This window comes from Hylobates moloch, unplaced genomic scaffold (genome assembly GCF_009828535.3).
Source record: "Hylobates moloch isolate HMO894 unplaced genomic scaffold, HMol_V3 SCAFFOLD_3, whole genome shotgun sequence".
NCBI lineage: Eukaryota > Metazoa > Chordata > Mammalia > Primates > Hylobatidae > Hylobates > Hylobates moloch.
In genome coordinates this window covers 164,625,805-164,644,489 of record NW_026652278.1, presented here as the reverse complement: position 1 = coordinate 164,644,489, position 18,685 = coordinate 164,625,805, and the positions used below count along the sequence as shown (strand labels likewise).

At 35.4% G+C, this 18,685-nt stretch overlaps 1 protein-coding gene across 5 annotated transcripts in view; it reads right to left on the bottom strand.

Moving 5' to 3' along the window:
* The window catches only part of WDR17 (WD repeat domain 17), a 112,967-nt gene extending 94,543 nt beyond the window's left edge, over positions 1-18,424 (bottom strand). For 3 of the 5 annotated variants that reach the window (XM_032148947.3, XM_032148949.3, XM_032148950.2), the window contains exon 1: positions 18,186-18,424. The gene's annotated coding sequence lies outside the window, so the exon portion shown is untranslated. The remainder of the gene's footprint in view (positions 1-18,185) is intronic. The other 2 variants (XM_032148948.2, XM_032754542.2) reach the window with 1 other exon arrangement.
* Positions 18,425-18,685: the final 261 nt, after the last annotated feature.

The window sequence follows — 18,685 nt, the reverse complement described above, 5'->3', positions numbered from 1 at the left end:
TAATTTTAAAAAGAGAGGATGATTATAAAAGTAAATACAAAAGTAAAGTATTAAAGCTTTAAAAGAAAACTAATGATAACATCTTATCTTAGGGATAGGAAAAGACGCATTAAATAGGACACCAAAAATGCCAATCACAAGTGAAAACATTGACATATAGGACAATATTATGGTTACAAACTTATTGCTATAATTTGGATGTTTGTCCTCCCTCAAACCTCATGTTGAAATTTGATCACAATGTTGGAGGTGTGATGGATGTAATGGAAAGGTGTTTGTGTCATGGGGGCAGCTCTCTTATGAATAGATTAATGTCTTCTCTCAGGAAAAGGGTGAGTTCTCACTCTAGTTCCCAAGAAAGCTGGTTGTTAAAAAGACCCTGGCACTCCCAGCTCCTTGCTGACTTTCTTGCTGTGTGTTCTTTGTACACACCAGCTCCCTTTCACCTTCCACCATGAGTGGAGGCAGCCTGAGACCCTAACCAAGTGCTCACTCAATCTTGAACTTTTCCAGGCATTAGAATCATGAGCTTAATAAGTATTTTTTCTTTATAGATTACTGAGCCTTGGGCATTCCTTTATAGCAACACAAAACAGACTAAAACACTTGCATTCATCAAGACATTGTTAAAAGTGTGAAAGGCAAGGGAGAAAATGTTTACAGCACCTATGTTCAACAAAGGACACTTACAACCAAAAAAACAAAAAACAAAAAACAAAACAGACTGGCAAACCAATAGAAAAATGGACAAAAGGGAAGATAAATTCAGAACCTGGATGATCCAAATAACTAAGTAGCATATAAAAAGTTGCTCAATAACACTAGTCATAAGGGAAATACAAAGTAAAACAGCAGAGAGATACTGCTACACTCCCAACAGAAGGACTAAAATGCTCAATACCACAGATTGGCGACAATGCAGAGTAACTGAAACTCATATACTGCTCAGGGGAATGTAAACTGGAGCAAATGCTTTGGACAACTCATTGGCCGAATCCTCTAACGCCAAACAAATACATACCCTATGACCAGCATTTCCACTCCTAAGTGTATAGCCAACAGCAATGGGTAATGTTCATCAAAAGACATGTATTAGAATATTCACAGTATTTCTATTTATAAAGTATAAACTGCTCAAGTATACTTTAATAGTACAATGATAAATACAGTATATTCATACTGTGTGGAAAAGTTTATAATAATGAGAATAAGTAACAACTACATGCAACCCTATAGATGAAACTCACAAATAATGAAAGAAGCCAGATATAAAAATAATATTGTATTCCACGAATACAAAGCACAAAAATGTACAATATTTATCTATTCTGCTAGTGGTATCCTTGGTGGTGGTAGTGACTGCTGATAATGTTCTATTTATGCTTAAAAACAAAAATAAAAACAACCTAAGGGAAGAATTGCCTCTGGATGATATGTTTGTGTAGTACGAATCATAATCATCATAGTCAATGAGTTCTTTTTAATGAATTACTCAGCCCTCATCTCCTGAAAATTTAACCAAAATTCCTAGCCAGAATCCCTAATTGTTCTAGTCTAAACATTAAAAAATCACTTGCATTAGGGTAATATAGCAAGTCTAAAATGTCCCACATATGCCATAGTGCCTCATGAATAAAATATTGTTAATTTTTAGAGGAAAAAATAGACTTCTAAGTTAATTGTTATTTAATATAATTTGGTTTTCTAAGAAAATCTATCGAACAGTTTAAGTACACTTTATTTCTAAGAAATATAAATGCAGTCTTTATTAAAATTCAAATAAAAACATTTTACTCTTTTATGAAAGTGGCTTGATGCAGCAGAAAAAGTATAATAAGCTGTTCAAAAGTATGTATATTTTTGGATAAGCCTATATTTCCCTGTCTAAAATTCATCTTCATCTTTGCTATTTCCCAAGACTTAAAGTAAATAAATTAAAAATATCCCATGACAAGCATTTTGTAAAATGCAGATGAATCTAACATTGGAGAAAATAATTTTTAAAATGGAAAGTATCTTAAACACTATATTTCCACAAATTTTTGAAAATAAAAAGCATTGGGATTTATTGTTTGCATTAAGAGAAAAGGCATACCATTTTCAGCTCACCCTTTTTCTTCCATTTGGAACTTGGAAAGGAAGGCTGGCACATTAGCAAATATCTTGGATCATAAGGACAAGGGTTATACCAAAGAATAGTAGAACGGGAACTCGAAGATGTCTCAATCCTGGAAAACCTGGACTTTTAAGCCACTGTAATGTTGCATTTCTCGGTTATGCAGCCAAATCTCAGGTCAACTCTTAGGTTGCCTATTTTCAAATCATATTTTACAAAGTGGAATTCTCAATTAGTCAATAATGTCAATTACTTACAGCCTTCTTAGTTTCTTGTCTTTAAGTATAATTACCATGTTTCATCACCCCAAGTATACATGGTTATTAAAATTCAGTCATTACTGTCTATAGTAATATAATAAGCAGAATTCGTGTCATTTTTCCTTACCAAATGTATTATTTGCCTATGTTTCTATCTCATTAATATCACATATTATGTAGTGAAAAAATTAATCCATATATATCTGTTGCAGCATTTTATTTCATTCATTTTGGCAAATAGTATAAATCACGGCCAGGAACTAAAGCCAGTTATTAAAGATACAAAGATAAACAAGAAGTAAACAAAGGAGAAAAAAAAAGCTGCTTCAAGAAACTTACAGCAGAAGAGCTAGACACACAGCAGACATATATGTTGTCTAATCTACCAACAACCATTCTCACTTGTCTCTTTCCCTGCCAACGGAGTCCCACATTCTTTTGGTACAGGTGGAATTACACTGATCTCAGGGAGGAAAGGCTGTTTACCTATTCCTAGGAGGAGAATGAAGATTGGTCTATGTCAGTCATAGTAATTTCATCATCCTTGGACAATTAGACACCTAGGTGTGGGCATCTGATCCAGCTTCAGCTAAGGAGATACAAGTGGAGATCTATGGTGTTATTCTCCTGCCCTTCTGACTGGAACATTGATGTGATGCTGTCGCTGCAGCAGCTGTCTTGCATCCCCGAAGGAAAGGCCAAGAAAACTACAGAGATGCTGCAATTCTAACACTATTGTTGTACCATCTTCAGGCATCTTGTTATAAGAAAAAAAGGCAGTCTGTTTTAGTTACTGATTTTCTGTTATTTGCACTCGATTTCATTTCTAATAGACACAAATAAATCTATTAGACAATATGTATGAAACAATATGCAATAGCTGCTATAATAGAGAATGAACACATATTTGGAGGAACAGAAAGAAAAATGTGCCTATGATTTAGATGGCCAAGAAGGCTGTATAAAAAAAGGTGGGGCTGGAACTTTGAGACAGAAATATTTTTCTGTGCCTGAAGTATAATGGCACATAAAGAGAAGTAGTGGAACATGAGAATGAACAGACAGGCAGAGACAGAATGATAGAAAGTCATGGAGATCATGGTAAGAATTGTGGATTTTACTTTATAGGGGATGGGGAGTCTTTGAAACATTTTCAACATGCTAATGATATTTTAAAATCACACAAAAATCCCATTTTGTGATTTACTAATATCACCCTGACACTATTTTGAAAAGGCCTCTGGGGGACAGGGTGGCAAAACATGTATAAGTAGATGAGAAAGACAAGGGGCTGAGCTAATAAACTAACTGGCAGCAAGGGAGAGGGAGAACTTAAGATTTGTAGACTTCTGCCTGACTGAATAACTTAGCCCCATTCATTGAGAGAGAGAATTCAGTAGGAACTCCAGGTCTGGGGTAAAGCTCTACTAAAAGATATTGAATGCAAAATGTCAGTGCGACATGTAGGTGGAGATTCCTAAAATCAAAATGCAGAGGTCTGGATAAGCATTTCATACACAATTTTGAGCAACACCAATGTCTGAGGGATAAGCACAGGAAAGAAAAAGGAGACTGAAAAGACAACTGGGCAAAGAGATACAATAAATAAAAATAATAGAGAAAATAATGTGTTGAATGTCAAAGGAGAACATTCTCAAGCAGGTTAAATATTTCAGACAGGCCAAGTAAAATTAAGACTGAAGTATTCATCCTGCATTTGAGGATTAAGAAGCAGGTTGTTAATTAGCAAAATTAGTAAAACCTCCACTAGTCAATGACCGGTCCTCATTTTACTTGCTACTTTAGCAGCAGTAGTTGCCACTTTGGATCACAGTTGAATCCACCCTCCTGAAACATCTCTTTCACTTGCCTTTTAGAAAAGTGTTTTATTTTGATTCCCCTACTACTTCAGTGCCTTCTCCCCATTGTTTTTTTTTAAATCTTTTTGTTTTGATTCCTCGTTATCTCCCTGAACTTCAAACTTTAGAACATCCTAGGGATCAGTCCTTACATTTCTTCTCCACACCTGTTCTCTTGGTGATCCCATCCAGTTTTTGAAATTTAAATACCATACATACATTTACCCCCAAGTTTTTATCTTGAGTCTAATTCATATTTAGAATTTCCTGTTTAACATCCCCACATGGATTTTAAATAGAATCTCAAATTTAAGTTATTAAAGAAAAAACTGTGATGTTCCCCACAAAATATGCTCCTACTTGTTTTTTTCTAATTCAGTAAATGGCCATCAATCTGACTACAGTAAATAGCTACTGATGACTGCTGCTATCATTTGACTGCATCCTCTACATTTCATGTGTTGGAAACTTAATCCCCAATGTGGCAGCATTGAAACGTGGGACCTTTAAAATTGATTGATCATGAGGGTTCTGCCCTTGTGAACAAATTAATCCATTCACGGATTAATGAATTAGTGGCTCAGTGGATTAGTAGGTTATCATGGGAGTGGAAGTGGTGGCATTATAAGAATAGGAAGAGACCTCAACAAGCATGTTAAGCATGTTAGCATGCTCACCCCCCTTGCCTTGTGATTCCCTGTACTGCCTTTGGACTCTTCAGAGTCCCGACCAGCAGGAAGGCTCTTAGGCTTTTACCAGATGTGGCCTCTTGACCTTGGACTCCTTAGCCTCTGTAATGGTAAGAAATGAACTTATTTTCTTTACAAGTTACCCAGTTTCCGGTATTCTTTTGTAAGCACCAGAAAATGTATGAAGACAACATATGTATATAGGTATAAAGAATAACTGATGTTTCCTTAATTTGATTCAATATGAATCACCTTCTGGTGATACAGACATTCCATTTGAGATACGTATGAGTGTGTATGTGTATGTTGACATTTTAGTAATGACTATGTGTAAATTTTTAAAAGCATTAAGAAATAGAGACTATTTGCAGTACTGCTAATAAAAACTGGGTTTTATTTTTCCAATTCTAATACATTTCTTACTAGTTTACATTTCATTACTTACTTACTGATTAAAGAGCCCCATGACAAAAGGAAATCAGTACATCAAAAAGATATCTCCACTCCCATGTTTACTGCAGCACTGCAGCACTATAGCCAAAATGTAGGATCAAACTTAAAGTCCATCAACAGATGAATGGATAAAGAAAATGTGTTATACATACACAATGAAATACTACTGAACCATAAAAAAATAAAATGCTGCCATTCATGGCAACATAGATAAGCCTGGAAGACATGTTAAGTGAAATAAGCCAAGAACAGAAAGGTATAAATACTGTATGTTCTCACTCTTATGCAGAAGCTAAAAAAGTTGGTATCATACAACTAAAGAGTAGAATACTGCTTGTGAGAGGCCACAAAGGGTAGCAGGGTAGGGGAGATAAGAAAAGATGGATTAAATAATACAAAATTACAGCTATATAGAAGGAATAAGTTCTAGTGTTTTAAGCACTATAGGAAGACTATAGTTAATGATAATTTATTATATATTTTCAAATAGCCAGAAGAGAGGACTTTGAATGTTCCCAATACAAGAAATGATAAATATTTGAGGTGGCAGATTTACTATCCTGATTTGATTACTCTATATTGCATATATCATAAATATGTGCTCCATAAATACATATAACTATGTTTTAATGAACAAAATAAATTAATTAAAAAATGACAAAAAGCCCATGACAAAGATCAAAACATGAGTAGAATTGGAGAGATAAGCAGCAAAATATAATTTTAATTGAAAATTATTATACTTTTATATTCCAGTTGAAGAAGTTTGTTCCCACAAGTTTCAAGATTCAAAGTTCTATTTTGTTCGTAGGTTCAATATGCCTGAGTCATCTGTGCTATAAAGGCATACAAGTGTTCCAGGTTAAAATAGCATTTCTAGCAGATCCTGACAGAATCTCTTCCAACTTTCCACTTAAACACCATAATGAAGATTTATTGTTTGCCTCCCCACCACCTCCATTCCCTTCTTTGTGCAATCACTACATTTGTGTTTGATGATCTTCTCCTCTGCTTCGGTCCAGGTTTAGGTAAAATTCCAGTCCCTGAACTACAGCAGGTGATTCCAGTTTATACTCGTCATTTCCCGAGCCATTTTAATGGTTCAGTGATGGGAAAAAAGCTCAAATGTGTTTATTTATTTATTTATTATAAATGTTCAAACAGATTTATTTATAATAGCCAAAAACTAAAAACAACCCACTATCCATTAGTAGGCAAAGGGATTTTAAAAATGTATCCATATAATGGAGTATTCTGCAGCAATAAGAAGGAATGAACTAGTGATACATGCAACAAATGCATAAATATCAAGATAATTATACTGAGTAGAATAATATAGGCAAAAAGAGTGCACAATGTATCATTCTATTTATAGAAAGTTCTAGAAAATGCAAAATAATATTTAGTGACAGAAAGCAATCAGTGGTTGCCTGGGTCAAATGTGTTTAATCTTGAAATTTAGGACTTTTATGGGCACTACTAGAAAAAGAAGCTTTCTCTTCTGTGGACTAAACCACAGGTAGTGTGAAATCAGAGATAATACAAGTTATTTTACTATCATGAGGAGATATGTAGAATTGCTTGGGGCTACTACCTGGACCTTGAAAAAAGCCAGCACAGTAGAGAGGGGCTGAGTCACAATGACATCAGTTTAACACTGAAGCTAGTTATGAACGATACATACAATCATCCAACTCTCTCCTTAGATTTTTTTTTTAAGTTACATGAGCTAGTAAAATGAGTGTATTTTCTGTTGCCTACAACTAAAAGAACCCTAAGTGGCACTTATCACAGGAAAAATACACCAAAAAACTCATAGTCACACATAAAATAAGGTCTCAGCATCAACGACATTTTAATCTGAGAAGAATTTCCTCTAAACACTAAGGTACTATAATCAGTGTCATAGGTACTACGTGAAACGAACTACAGAGTGTCATAGATGGACCATCCACAATGCTGCTAGAAATTTTAGAAGCCTTTCTCCCAGGACGTATGTATAAATGTACATTGTCATTGCCTCATTAAATGCCCCCAATTTAGAAAAACAAGATCAATGTCAACCAGAAAGTAACAGAGCTATTAAACCACGCATGGCCTGGGAGCTGTAGTACTGTCTTTCTCATTTCCATCATGTACCTTTTCTATCCTTCTTCACTCATCTTCACTCAGTCCATGACCTCCGCCCTTATATTTACTCAGTGACTACAGCTCTCAGTAAAAAAAAAAAAAAAAAAAAAAAATTGGGAGAAAAAGTGAGATAAGACAATAGTACTATACTCTAAGGAAGTGTAGCTCTTTAGCAATATATTATAGGTGGAAGCAAAAAGTATTTTTATTTTTTTCATGTATTTCCCCATTGACTGAGTCAATGCAGAAAGGAGAAAATTCCATCTCAGGAAAAAAGAATCTACTAGATAATAGAAAGTCTGCTAGACAATGCCTATTAGATTAGGATATTGACATAGATTTCTATCCATGTTGATATAAGAAGGAGATTTGACATTGATCAAATAGTGATATAATTGATCCAGTATCCAAGAAGAAAGAGCTTGGGGCCTGCAGAAACCTACACATTCTGTGTTTTGGTCATCAATAGCCTATATGGGCCGCCTCTCATTCAGGAGTAGGAATGAGCACACTATCAGCTAAGATAAAGAGGCTGCAGGATGAGATGGCTAAAATAATGATTATCAAAAAAAGAAAAGACAACAGCAGAATAAAAATCCACATTAAAGAGCAATAAAGAGCCAAACTGAAATTGCAAAAAAAAAAATCATATCAATGATTCAGAGAACAAAGTGAAAAAACTCTTCCAAAACACTGGAAAATAAGAGATTTTTTAAAATTTAGAGAAATTGAAAGATACAGTATACAAGGAATGAAACCTCAAACTAAAATATTAAAAATATTTTTAGAAAAAGCTAAAGCACAAGTAAAACTGCAGAAACAAAAACAACAATCTGAGATGTAGCCAAAAAAAAGAAAAAAAACAAAACAACAACTGATTTACTGGGTTTAAAAAAAAACTCTAAATAGGCAGATCAAAAGTGCTTTTGTTTTAAGCAATATACATATTTTGCTTAAATATATACATGCAGATACACATATTTTGCTTAAATATATATATATATGTAAACATACAGTTAACTATCCATACCTAGGTATATTAAGGTAAATTCAAGGCTAATTTATTTCTTTACACTCTAATGAGCAACTAAGAAGAATTTTGTAAAAATACTATGTACAAGCAGAAAAAAACAGATTGGCATCATTTTTCACCACTGCACAAAATTCCCAAATTCAGTGATATAATAACTTTATTAAACTGAAGAACTATAGTGATCTCACTTTTTTTTTCCTTTTTTGAGCCAGGGTCTCACTGCAACACTCAGGCTGGGGTGCAGTGTCCCGATCATAGCACACTCAAGCCTCAAACTCCTGAGCTCAAGTGATCTTCTTGCCTCAGCCTCCCGAACTGAGACTACAGCACACACTAACACTCTTGGCTAATTTCTTTTTCTTTTCCTTTTTTTGTAGACATAGGGTGTCACTACGTTGCCCAAGCTGATCTTGAACTATCCTCAAGTGACCCTCCTGCCTCAGCCTCCCAAAATGCTGATCTCACTCTTCTATAATTTGCCAAAGTATCATACATGTGTGAAGGGAAAACGAACAGAAAGACATTCTCATACTGGAAAGATTTAGAAGGCAATTTACACATGTATTCTTCTTAAAGAATTATTTGAACAAAATTACAGTCTTTTTAAAAATGAATCAAAACAAAGAGCTCAAATATGGAAGTTAATGTAATTTTTAAAATATATTAAGCAAAGAAACTGGAATACGGTTATGAAAATGGAAATGACAAAGTAATGATTGAAAGAGAAGACAGACAACCTAAAATGTTCATTATCAAAACTTTAAAATCTTATATTGTTTTCCTAGGTACTAGAGCTTAGGAGAAGAATAGAAGAAAACAAAGATATGGTAAATTTCTCATTTAACAAAGGTAATCAGTAGACACAATTTGCTTACTGATATTTAGGGAAAAATCGACTCACAATATTAGAAATTGACCCAGTCATCTTATAATCAAAAAAACATGAAATCACAAAAATTATGAAATGAAATCTTGAATTTTATTATTTTTGTTAAAATATAAACTTGAAAGAAAAAACTGGAAAAAATATTAACATATACATAAAACATCTTAATATGAAAAGAGTAGTTATAAATCAATCATTTGATAAAGTCTATGTAGTTAATTTAAAAGGCATGTCAGAGTTATGTTTCTGCATTTAAAAATTTATATATATATATACATATACACATTAAAAACTAAAAGAATATACAGCTCAAGGTAAATATTTGGCTATTTCTAGATGGTAAAATTTGGGGAAGTTTATTATTCCATTGACTTTTTAAACTTTCAGTAATCACTGCACAATTTACTCATCCACTCAATAAATATTTATTGAGCAATAACTATGTGCTAGGCAAGGATAGAAAAAAAAAAGCATTAAAAAAAAAAATCCTGCATGCCCAGAGTCTTTCTTCTTGTAGCAGGGAATAACAAAATTAACACAGGGGCTCGTGTATTTAATCCCAGTGCTTGGGGAGGATAAGATTGGAGAATCACTTGAGGCCAGGAGTTCAAGCCCAGCCTGGGCAACACAGCAAGACCCTATATCTACAAAAATACAAAAATCAGCCAGGCGTGGTGCATGTACCTCTAGTCCCAACTACTCATGAGGCTGAGGTGTGAGGACCACGTGAACCCAGGAAATCGAGGCTGCAGTGACCTATGATCATGCCACTGCACTCTAGCCTGGATGACAAAGTGAGACTCTGTCTTTTTTTAAAAAAACGAAATTAGCAAAACAAATAAGTAAATTATATATATAAATATGTATGTATATGTGTAGTATATGTCACAATTATCTTGAGTTATATATATCTCTCTCCCAAGACAATTTGTGGAATAGAGAAAAATAAAAATAACAGAGGGAAAAGGGAAAAGGAGTTCTGGTGACAGAGCTCACATTGTAATTTTTGTAAAAGATGGCACAGGAAGGCCTCATAGGTGATACCGAGCAGACATTTGAAGGAAAGCAAAATATATCATCTGGTGAAAAAATCTTGCTAAAAAGAGGGAGCACAAAAATAAAGACTCTGAGATGTGTTTCTGGGAATGTCCGAGAAATAGTAAGAAAAATCAATAAAAGGTACCTAAAAATGTCTGTTAAAAGGTCAGCATTTTATACCAGGATGCAGAGATTCAAGGTAGTTTTGTTAAACTCACTTTTATACTCTTCTGAATTGTGTAATTTTTCTGTAATGGAAATGTATTGCCTTTATTACTAAAAAATAAAACCCTAAAAACACGTTGTTGAAATGTCAGTATTTAAAATGTAAATATACTATACGCTCAGAGCTATGCAAAAAACATGTCTTCTCATATAATCCATAGGTGCTTACTTTGGAAAACATCTGGAAAATGCAGAAAACTGAAAGGAATTTTTAAAAAATCATCCATTAGCCCACTAACTTGAGCTCTTCTTGTCTGTATCCATAATTCTAAATGAGCATTATTCTCATTGTGGTATATAGCATCATACATTATCAAGGATAAATAGGATTTCAAAAATCTCTTAATCAGTGTATCTCAAAGTGTGGTTCTCAAGTATTTTGCATCAGAATTAACTCAGATACTTGCTAAAATTTCAGACTTGTGAATCACATCCCAACTCTAATAAATGAGAACCTTGGAGTGGAGCTTTTCAATATCACTCTTGGACAATTTAAATGCATAGTAAGGCTTAAGAACTACTGGCCTAGTTCAATGACTATAAAGATAAGTTGGAAGAAAAACTGCCTCTGGTATCTTCTGTCTGAGATTAATCTCTGAAATGTCTAGTTTACCTTTTACATGCTTGAGTTTACCTGAGCATTTCTGAGTTTACCTTTTACATGCTTGGCAGGCAGTGTTATGTCAAATCATGATGTTCTTAAAAGCTTAGAAGACAAAATAGGTCACAAGTACAGTATTAGCCTACATTAAAATCCTGCATTAGGTAGCAAGTAGAGAAGAATAAGGTCATTATGGCAAGAATTCCATCTTGGTCAACAAAACACAGGAGTTATATGTAAGACCAAACACTGAACATCAAAAGAGCAAGACACTGATTCAAAGATATGGAAAGATGAATGGAGTTACCTTTATTATCTATTTACATATATGTTTATACTTTCCTCCATTTTAGCCATGAAAATGAAAATTATATGGATTTGAATCCTGGAACTAGACTTACCCAGATGCTTAGAGGATTACAGAATCTTTTGTGCTGCAACATGGAAATAATTTTTGATTTGATCAAAGAAGTAATCCACATCTACTTCAACAGGCTCACTCATATACTCTCAATGTGACCATTCTGAGAGAGGTATCCAAAGAATAACAGAAAAGGGAGAGGCCGGGCGTGGTGGCTCACACCTGTAATCCCAGCACTTTGGGAGGCCAAGGTGGGCCGAGGTCAGGAGTTCCAGATCAGCCTGACCAACATGGTGAAACCCCGTCTCTACTAAAAATACAAAAGTTGGCCGGGAGTGATGGCCTGCGCCTGTAATCCCAGCTACTCAGGAGGCTGAGGCAGGAGAATTGCTTGAATCTGGGAGGCGGAGGTTGCAATGAGCCTAGATCGTGTCATTGCACTTCAGTGTGACAGAGTGAGAATCCATCTCAAAAAAAAAAAAAAGAGAGAAAAGAAAAAAGAAAAGGGAGAAACCACAAATTTTCAAGTATAAACTAAGAATTTTTGAAGTGAATATTCCATTGCAAGAACACTATGAAAGGAAATAAGTAAATATTTGTCATAAAAAGATACAAGATTATTTCTTCAGTAGGGTGTGGCAAAAAGTATACCCCTATTTTTATAAATAGAATTACTGCTCATTAAAAAGAAAGACTTGAGGAACTCTGCCATAAGTTGCTACATAATCCTCAGGACCCTCGCTCCCCTTCTAATTAACCTGGTTTGTGAGTTGGGTTTTGTATGTGAGTTTTTGAAGCAGGATGAGCCTTCATGCTCATCTGTCTGTCAAACTTAGGATTCCCCATTTGGCATAAAGTCACTTAATGCTGGCATATTCATGTTCTGGGAAAAGATGTTAAAAATTATTTTGGCAAGTCAATTTGGGAAAACCAGCAAAGAAAATCAAATGGACGCTTAGAAGCTTGAATATTAAAGAAACAAAACAAAAACAAAAACAGGGCCAGGCACAGAGGCTTATGCATCCCAGGACTTTGGCAGGCCAAGTTGGGTGGATCGCTTGAGCCCAGGAGTTCCAGACCAGCCTGGGCAACATAGTGAGATGTCTTCTCTACAAAAAGTAAAAAAAAAAAAAAAAAAAAAAATTAACCAGGAGTGGTGGTGCATGCCTGTAGTCCCAGCTACTCAGAAGGCTGATATGGGGGGATTGATTGAGCCTGGGAGTTCGAGGCTGCAGTGAGCCATGATCACACCACTGCACTCCAGCAGGAGACCTTGTCTCAGAAGAAAAAAAGAAAAGAAAAAAGAAGTGGAAAAAAGGGAAAAAAAGGAATTATTTAAACTAACTAAACTCGAAACTTTCTTCAATATATGCATTCAATATATTGACGGAGGCCTGAAATAAGTCTGATTTTAATTTGCTAAGTAAAAGGCTATATTACCTAAGGCAGGGCCCAGGCACAGATCTGATGGGTTAGTAATCTACATATTAGTCTGCCTAAGTCAAATATTATGCTCTTAACTAACATAAAATTCCCTCTAAACATGAGCTAATGAATTAATTTTGAAGGTGAGACATTATGCCCAAAAAGCTACTATTGATACACAAATGTTAATGAAACGTATCCACTATTATATTTTCAGGAATAAATTCATTTATTTAGTAGTTCATGGTACTCCCAAGTAAAGCTTCAGAAGTAGAATAGTACATGAACATTACTAGCTCAAGAGGCGATCAAGTTGCCAAGAGACTTGGTCGCCTGTTGAGCTCATAATGTTCATGTCCCATTCACCCGCATGGCATAAAGTACTCGGTATCAGTACTTCTCAAACTCCACGATGCATAAAAATCACTTGAGGCTTGTTAAAACACAGATTCCTGAGCCCCTCCCTCAGAAATTCTGATTTGGTAGGGACCTGGCCTAAAAATATGCATATCTAACAAAGTCCCAAGAGATGCTGATGCTGCTAGTCTAAGGTACACTTTGAGTAACAGTGCTATAAGTAGCATCTATACCAAAGTGGGAGAAAGCCTAAGAAGTAAATGCATTCAACCTTACAGTTGTACCTAAGGGTAACCATAATCTAGGCTTCAGCTATAACTTCCAAAAGCATCTTATTTCTAAAATACTTAACATTTAATTTTAGGTGTGATGGCTACTTATGTACCATGGAGTGCATTGGGATAAGAAATTTCTAAGGTAACCAGATCTCAAATCACAAATGACTTTGCAGCAAATCTTACATTAATAAGCAAACCAATAAATTATATAAGTATTGGGAAAATAACTTTTAACTAGCAGTTTAAGTAAACTTTCTATATGATGAGACCAAAACACATGCATATTGTTTATTAACTACAATTATTTTAACCACACGAAAATGATTTAGACTTTAACTATTTAAACTTTTAACTTGAAGAAATATAATATAAGAAGAAATATAGAGAAAACCATGTTTGTGATACATTCTGTAGCTCTTTAGAGAGGGAGCACAAAGCTGAGTGTCAGAGCCCGAGGTTCTAAGCCAGCTTTTCCCTTATTAATTTTGAGAACATAATTTTTATGCGTTTAGTGTCCTCATTAACAAAATAACAGTGTTAGAGTAACTGGTCTTAAGGATCCTTCTATCATAAATTCCAAAATGACCCCTTCAAACCTGTTTACCTTAAAAATAAAATGTTGCATAACTCTTTTCATTAAAAGTCATCCATAATGTTTTATCTTAAAGAATCAAATCTAATTAAATGTTAGCTATTTCTTATTAACCAACTATTCATTTTTTGAGACTCCACGTGGAGCTGTTTGTATTGTAATGAAGGGTTTTTTTAATAACACATTAAACACGAGTGCTTTGTGTAATAAAAATTATTTTCTACTTTCCAATTTGAAAGTAAGTTTTTGTGTGTGCATAATATGAAATTGAAGTTACTATACATCACTGTAAATGAGTCTGCCTGGGATACTGGTACATGCTTACAACTAAAAAAAATGTGAAGAATCTGGAAGAAGAAAAAATAAACCTAAGCATAAGAAAAATTGTGTAAGGACCTCTATCTTGAGTTCTCCGTCTCAGAACATTGGAACGTACAAAACAAGTATTGACTGTTATAACATCTTCACTGACACATGGAAATTTATTTCTTACACTTTGCTAGAATTTATCCGAACATGACAATTATCAATCATCGTTATCATAGCAAATAACATTGTTAAATTACCTCCTGTATTATCTTAATTATAGATTTATATTACTGTCTTTCTAAGGTACATTTTTTAAATTAGAATGTAGAATTACAGAATTTCATAAGACAGTTTACTGAACAATACTTTGTAAGTACATTTAACATAATAAAAAGTAAGACTTTTATCAATATATATAAAAATTATTTTCCTCAAGTAGCTGATAATGTGACATCTAGAAGGCAGGTGCCAGCTGTGGCTCCAATATCAAGTTCTTTTTTTTTCTTACAAAATCTAGCCTATTTGAAATGTTTGACTAGTCACTGAAATTATACCTGTCTAGTCACTGAAATCAGATAAAAACAACTTGAACTCTGTCTTCTAATGTGACAGCCCACGCTTTAAGCATGGGAACTTTTCAAATCTTTCTAATTAATCGTGATGGGAATTTTTCTTTTACTATACAAAGCTGATCATTTTATATTATTTCTACCAATTTTTATTACCAAAGTTGCAAGTCCTTCGTGAACATTTTAAGTAAACTCAAATAAGAAAAATGTTTTTCTCTAGGTTTTGTTTCCTTATAGATTCTTTGGGAGAATTTCTAAAATTCTCTTCAGGTATCTGTATCTAATTTCTTGCTCAAAAATTTCAAGGAATAGTTTTATCAACAATGAAAGAATAATCACGATACTATTTTAACAGGATAAAGCACAGTCTTGGGTATCAAAAAGTACCAACCAAAGCTTGAGTTTCATATGTTTCTGATAAAAAAGAAAAGGAGCATGAATTAATAAAAAATTCCTTCCAATATCCTTCTTTTTTTCTTTTTCTTTTCTTTTTTTAATTTTTTTTGACATTGTCTTGCTCTGTCGCCCAGGCTGGCAACCTCTGCCTCCTGGGTTCAAGAGAGATTCTCACGCCTCAGCCTGCCAAGTAGCTGGGATTACAGACGTGCACCACCACGCCCAGCTAATTTTTGTAGTTTTAGTACAGACGGGGTTTCACCATGTTGGCCAGGCTGGTCTCAAACTCCTGCCCTCAGGTGATCCGCCTGCCTCGGCCTCCCAAAGTGCCGGGATTACAGGTATGAGCCACCGCACCCAGCCTATCCTCATATGATTTCTATAAATTAATATAATTTCGATGAAATCTCTGTTCCTGAAGACACACTGGAAGATACATGACTTCACTTTAATATTTCCATCTGTTCAATGGAACAGGTATACAAAATGTAAAATGAGATAATTCAGCAGTTGTCAAAAGTAGCAATGATGCTTCCATATACATAATTATCATGAATAGCTGGGTAAACTCTAAGTATTCAGTATTATAATTCATTAATCTGATAAAGTGTTACCTTTCTTGCATATGTTAGATTTCAAAGAAATTCTGGAATATAGGACGAAAATGTGAATCCTTCAAAACTGTTAGAATTACATTTTAGTCGTCATTAAAGTATTTAGAAAACAAAATCAGGTACTCTGGAGAATTTACACATTTCATTAATAGTGACAACCTAATCATTCATGTTGGACTTCTAGTATCCATCAGAGTAAAACAATAAAACAAACAAACAAACAAACAGAAACCTGTTCTTAAACTTCTCCGAGTAATTAAAAAACTGCCACTGGCCCTGCCCCCTCCTTTCCCAGACTAAAGGATACAAGATAGAGTCTGTAGAAAACAGCAACAACAAAAGCAATCTAGCCCTAGTCTCCCCTCTACTGGGAGCATTGTTTTTCTGGCCTAAATTAATTTATGGCTTTCTAATCTATGGAATTATTATGTGACTAATGGGTAACTTAAAAATATTTAGAACACCACTATTTATCATTAGAAATAAGAAGAATAAAGAATGTTAAAACTTTCAAGTAAGCATATTTAACGTCTTCTTCAGATGTCCACAGTTCTTTAAGCAGTTCTATTAATATCAACACAAGAGAAAGTCAGAACAATGTAAACAATAACATTCAACTAGTTATTTTTACATAATTAAGTTTGTGGAACTCAAGAGCTTTACTTTCCATATATGCCCTTTGAAATAAGTCATTGTTTTAAAATTCCCGGGAACTCTAAAGCTACCATTTGTAACATTAATCTCCAAACAATGGAGTAAAGGATGTTTCCCAAAATATTAATGAATTGACAACTTTTCAAAAGCACTTAATAACTATATTTAATTTCAGATCATAGGAGGCGAAGGGTTCTCAGATCACCTATCTCAGATGTCTGCCTTCAAAACAGTTAGATATAACTATATCCATTTTCTTGAACACTTAGGCCAGTGAAGCAGAATCTCAAAAGGATGTAAGAGTGCTTTCTCCATAGAGTTTGTAATCACCATCCGCCCAGCATCAGCTCCTGGCAAGCCGGGTAACGATAAGGCATAAATCTACAAATAAATTAATGCTTAAACTCTTGTGGAGTTCAAATTTATAAATTCTCATAAATTCATTGTCATTTATTTTCTAATTTTTACAACGCAGAAATGTTATTGGAGAGCTAAGAATGGCAACTATAATCTCATATTGTTGGGCTTTGGCCGTTTCATATCCTTTTATAACGAACTTGTGTTTTTTTGATAGTTTTCTCTAAAGGGTATTTATGAAAGATTCAGAAATGTAGTATCTCTCTTCAACCCTTGTTAAATATATATAGTATGTATATGTATATATTAATATGCAAAATAACTTATTTTTGATACATGGTCGGACTTTTCATTACTTTTCATTCAAATCAATTGCTTTTAATTAATATAGTAAAAAAAGTCTCCTTAAATTGTCTGTTCCTTTCAATCTTTGCAAGCAAAACAAGTCTGTTTTTGGAGAGGGGAGGACAGCAGATTCTATTTTACGATCTACTTAATACACAGTATACCTGTCTTACATCCAATGCCGTCTTTTTTCTGGAACGCATTTCCTTTTTACTCAAACCTTCCTTAGTACAACCCTACTAATAAGACCATCTTCAAAGGGGTAAATGATCTATACAGAAGTGTCTGGCCGGCGGAGGGATGAGAACAGCAATCTAGGCTCTAGACATATACTTAATAGCCATGAAAATAAAACAATGTCCCTCGAAATGTCCATAGTTTACACTGCAATGGTAGTTTAGATACATAAATATTCGCTGCTTGCTGTGCCTTGTAAGAATCAGGTGTGTGGCTCTAAAACTCAGGTGATTATCTCCTTAGGCACCATGGTGTGCAAAGCCCTGCAGGACGTACATCACCCTGGTCCGCGATCACAGGGAGGTCAGAGCCCCTCTCGCATGACGCCGCGACAGTTCAAGCATCACCCTCTTCAAGCCTGAGCTTGCCTTGCTATCTCTGCGGCCCCACCGGCTTCTTACCTGGAGGAGGAGGCGGCTGCAGCGGCGGACAGCGGAAAGTGCTGAAGCCGGCGGGCGCAGCTGCGAGGCGAGCACTGCCAACGCGCGGACTCGCCCCGCCCTCCCTGCCTGCTCGCCCCGGGCACCCGGGGGCGGGGCGGCCGGGCCCGCGGGCTCCGAGGGGCGGGAAGCGGGCTCCGAAAGCTCCAGCGCTGAGCCACGATGGGAGGCGCCGCGAGCCCGCTCTCCAGGGTCTGCCCGAGAGGCCCACGTGACAGCCACACAGGTCGCTGATTGGAGCGCCCGGGAGGGGGAGGCGGAAGTGGCTCGTGACCCCTGGAGACTAGGCGGAGGGAGAAGTGGTTACCTGGCAACAGAGAAAGTGTGCTGAAGACGCAGCTCCTCCGTACTGGAGCGAGGCTTTGGGCAGAGGGTTTGCACGGAGGCTGAAAGTGGAGGAAAACGGTGAACCACCAGCGTTCTCACCACCTAACACATTTTATAGCGAGTCTGCACTTTCT